Source organism: Nansenia antarctica (assembly GCF_963989245.1).
Source record: "Nansenia antarctica genome assembly, chromosome: 2".
NCBI classification, from domain to species: domain Eukaryota; kingdom Metazoa; phylum Chordata; class Actinopteri; order Argentiniformes; family Microstomatidae; genus Nansenia; species Nansenia antarctica.
The window spans coordinates 20492503-20497502 of record NC_137675.1 but is presented as its reverse complement, the minus strand read 5'-3'; the positions used below and the strand labels follow the sequence as shown (position 1 = coordinate 20497502).

Sequence of the window (5000 nt, the reverse complement as noted above, 5' to 3'; positions counted from 1 at the left end):
AAAAACCCTTTTCAGATCACTCCAACCGAGCCCCATGTAGAGATATACTTCATTAACGCCGTTGAATGGAGCTCGCTGATGATGACATAACACATTAGCGACGTTGAATGAGCGTCTCCTCGACGACCACGGCAACCCTTCTCGTCTCCACTCGCCAACCATCAACAGGCCGTCGCTAGGCCTCAACCAACTAGAACAGCCGTGCCTTTTTTACCTACTAAAAGAGCCGCCTCATTTACAATGCTCAAGCTGCTATTTACACACAACGACCACTAGTTGGCTGGCTTGTAAATTATCCTCCTACACAGAAAAACTGCAAAATAGCTTTATACTAGCTGGGTGGTAGAACGCACATATCTAGGAAAAGTCATGAAAGGAGGGTCCTGAAATGACCCCACATGGCTGTTCTAGTGTTACATAACCTGTAACATAACTGGTAACGGACGCAGCTTCATGTTTAATCCACTTCTATACATTAGCCTCATCACACAATTCAAACTTCTTAAAACTCAGATTCAAACATCTTGACGGCATGAAACATGAAACCTTTGACCTTTTTTTTCATACATGAACGTAACTTTATGTGACAGTTACCAGAAGCTACAATAACTGCTAGGAGGCTCCAATCACTGTGCAATCACACACACACACACACACACACACACACACACACACACACACACACACACACACACACACACAGACACAGACAGACACACACACACACAGACACACAGACACACACACACACACACACAGACGCAAGACAGACACACACACACACACACCCACACACACACACACACACACACAGACACAGACACAGACACACAGACACACAGACACACAGACACACAGACACACAGACACACAGACACACACACACACACACACACACACACACACACAGACACAGACACACTTCCCCACTCACAGACACACTCCCCCACACGCTTCCCGACACCATTCCATTGGACATGTCAACACTAAAAAACTAAAATAAAAACAGTGTGCGAAGCAGAAATATGCAGCGTCAAATATCCCCCCCCTCCCCCGCCCATGCATCATCCCGCTGGCACACCAACCATGCATGCCATGCAGAGGGGCGTGCGCTAAAAGCATGCGCTGGTATTCAAATCTGGGGGAGGGAGGAGGTTTGTATGCTGAAACCAGCACAGAAGCTATTACATCACAGTGGTATGGACTGGCTAGATTTATCCTCAGACATAAAGCACAGCCTAGTGAGGTCTCTGAGTTCATATTCTGTATTCCAATTACACTGATGCACTGTATGCACTGTACACACTTCCCCAAACGGATTTAAAAAGGATAGGATTGGTTTCCACCGCCTCTCTGACACTGGTCCATCCTTTTGTAAATCCACAAATGTGGATTGATGTACACAGGTCTACACTTGAGGAAAAGGAAGGGGAAATGAGAGGCAGCAACAGACTGGGGGGGGGGGGGGGAGGGACAGAGGGAGGGAAGAAGGGAGGGAGAGAGGGAGGGAGGGAAGGAGGGAGGGAAAAGGGAGGAAGGGAAGATGGGAGGGAGAGAGGGAGGGAAGAAGGGAGGGAGGGAGGGAGAGAGGGATTGGCTACAGTCCAGGCTGACAGATGAGGCTTATTCCTACAGTCTCTGAGAAGCAGATCTTGTCTTGTCATGTTCTTCCCCTCCAGCCAAGACACAGGGCTGTCTACAGCACACCCCACTACTTCAATGTACTGAATCTGCACCGAAAATGCAGTGAGGGACATATAGTATTGTGTGTGTGAAAAATAAATCCAAAGACACTACTCAAATGTGTATTGCAGACTATGAGTGTGTGTGTGTGTGTGTGTGTGTGTGTGTGTGTGTGTGTGTGTGTGTGTGCATAGGGAATCAGTGCACAGTGCAGCCCCAGCAGCAGATTCCCCAAGGTCCTATGTGTTTGCACTGGTAAAGTGGTCATCAATGATGCAGTAGCCTCGGACAACACACACACACACACACTCACACACAGACACAGACACAGACACAGACGACACACACACACACTATTCAAACCTTCTCGGTTTCATCTCCACTTGCCCCTGTAGGGAGGATGGGAATCTACTGAATTATTAACTGAGCTTGTTCTGAAAAACACACTAAACACTGTATACCACCCTCACCGTCTCTGCTGGCTGCAGCTGCAGAAATGCTGAGTAGCCAAACAAAGGCATTTTGGCTACCAGGTTAATTGCGCTAATCAAGCTAATCGATCTGCAACCATGTTCCGGGAGTGAGCTTGGCTGCCATAGCTCACATCTGGAAACGGCTGAGTGTGCAACTGGCTAACAGGTGAAGAGCATTTAATGTTTTATGACCCGGAAATGCTGTTGTTGTTGTTGTTGTTGTTGTTGAGAGAGTTATTCAAAGAGGCAACAGCAGACATCTTGAGCGTTTGCTTCAGCCTGCTTGGAGTGCCATATGGGCGGGCTTTCGCACTCCAGGGACTACTCCAATTGGGTTCCATTGTCCCAGGCAAACCCAATCACTCACCCCTCAATCTCATAAAATGTCAAATAGTCTCATTATTATAATTAAGACCGAATCATGATTCATTGCTCAAGACATTGAGTTGACAGAGTTACGTTTCCCGGCTGAGGCTGAAACAGTACAGTACCAGAGGGAGACATTGCCTCCTGCTAACGGCAGGATATTTGCACAAGCAGAAGGAACTATTGCATTCTAAATTGCACACCCGGGATGTACTCTCACAGCAGATGTTTGCTCTTGTGTGCAGTTGCCCCTGGCAACCCCACTGCTAGGGGTGCGGAATATCAAAATTAATAATAAAAAAGAGTATATTAGGAGTATAAAGCAATGTTATGTGGATTCAGCTATAAATTATGAGAGCTATAAAGAGTATTATGAAGCCGCTGAACATGAGTCAAGGTGTTGGCTCAGGGTGGCCATTAATGGCACATTACAGACACATTACCAGACTCATAAAAACTCACATCGGCCCTGGAAGTGTGATTACGGTAAAGACTCATCTCAGTTTTGTTCATATGTAGTACAATATCATATAACATAACAGAATATCGAATAATATGACAGAACTTTTAACCGCGTGTAACCGAAACTGCAAAATTGTATTCCCGCCTCAACCCCCGTAATCATTATAAGACAGATCGAGTATTTTGTGAGCTTTTCTAGACACGTTTCTCTAGAAACACGTGTCCCTCTGACATGAGCAGAACCCACTCCATAAGCGTACATAAATTACGTAATAACGCGTTCGTCACATTCACAGTGCAACACAGCACTGATGAGCGGTGGCCGCAGTGACCCCCAAGAGGTCAAAGGTGAGGAAGCCAAGCCGGTCGCTGTAATCCCCCGATAACTCTAGTCCACCACAAACAGCAGTCACACAGTTAGTTTGTTTACTTTAATGGCACCATCGTTTATAGGATCTCTTCACTTGTTTTATTTACACACATAAACAAAGCGAATAACACGTAAAGGTACTCTGCTGTACTCTAGAGCCCTCCCCAAAGAGGATCCCTCAGCATAAAGTATTTTCTGCGGCAGGGCTTGTGTGTCGTCCTCGGTGTGTTCTATAAAAAGCGTGGGCGGCCAGTGGATGAGGAGGTGGAATGACACATGGACATATCTCCAGTTACCGGAACACAGTCCTGTACAACCCAGAGTGGTAAGGCCTGGGGGAGGGAGGGCTCAGTGTGTGTGTGTGTGTGTGTGTGTGTGTGTGTGTGTGTGTGTGAAGTGAGGTGAGGTGGAGAAGAGGTGGTTAGGTATGGTTACGGCTAGGAGAGGGAGGGCTGAGTGTGTGTGTGTGTGTGTGTGTGTGTGTGTGTGTGTGTGTGTGTGTGTGTGTGTGTGTGAAGTGAGGTGAGGTGGAGAAGAGGTGGTTAGGTATGGTTACGGCTAGAAGAGGGAGGGCTGAGTGTGTGTGTGTGTGTGTGTGTGTGTGTGTGTGTGTGTGTGTGTGTGTGTGTGTATATACAGTATGTGTCAGGCTAATGCACTTCTTTGACACCTAGCGTGTTAAGTGGACACACTCTCATACACATACTTCTAGGTGTCGGGCACTATAAGGAGAAGAGAATAGTATTACATAACTGTGGATCTGTCACAACATAGAGACTTGTCTTTTGATCTCTTCACTTTTAAGACATATAATCCTGATCAAATACATAGTTTGCCTGATTTTACACAGGAGAATAACACAGATGAGAACAAAGAGTTCTAGAGCCCATTTCTCTTTGTGATGCATCTTCAAAAAGAAAACTGTCAAACATACGTCCTGAAAGCAAGCAGACTGGCTTTCCAATACGCACACGCACACGCACACGCACACGCACACGCAGACACAGACACAGACACAGACACAGACACAGACACAGACACAGACACAGACACAGACACACACACACACACACACACACACACACACACACACACACACACACACCACTTGATGTATGATAGCACAGCTCGGGGCCTGAAGAGAAAACGCCCCGTGTCGGAAGAAGGAGAGTCTCTCATTGCTCTTCTATAACTCTCACCCTCCTCAACTAGACAAGGACATATGGCCCAGGGTTCCGCAGAGCTGTCACCATGCTAACCATACTGAGGAGAGATGTTAGCCTGGGCCCTCCCCATAGAGGTGACACCATGCTAACCATACTGAGGAGAGAGACGTTAGCCTGGGCCCCCCCCCCATAGAGCTGTCACCATGCTAACCATACTGAGGAGAGAGATGTTAGCCTGGGCCCCTCCCCATAGAGGTGACACCATGCTAACCATACTGAGGAGAGAGACGTTAGCCTGGGCCCCCCCCCATAGAGCTGTCACCATGCTAACCATACTGAGGAGAGAGATGTTAGCCTGGGCCCTCCCCACAGAGGCCTGGCCTCCCTCAATACAAACGGATAGGGATTCTGGCCTGTAGGTGCTTTACAATTGCAATATTGGGTTTTAGCCGTGGGAAAATTCAGATTTATGAACAAAAC

The 5000-nt window shown here is 47.3% G+C and overlaps 1 protein-coding gene across 1 annotated transcript in view; it reads right to left on the bottom strand.

Annotated features, from left to right (window-relative positions):
• The window catches only part of prkcaa (protein kinase C, alpha, a), a gene marked incomplete at its 5' end in the record, with an annotated part of 146421 nt that overhangs the window by 96967 nt on the left and 44454 nt on the right, over positions 1-5000 (bottom strand). The gene's annotated exons all lie outside the window — the stretch shown is intronic.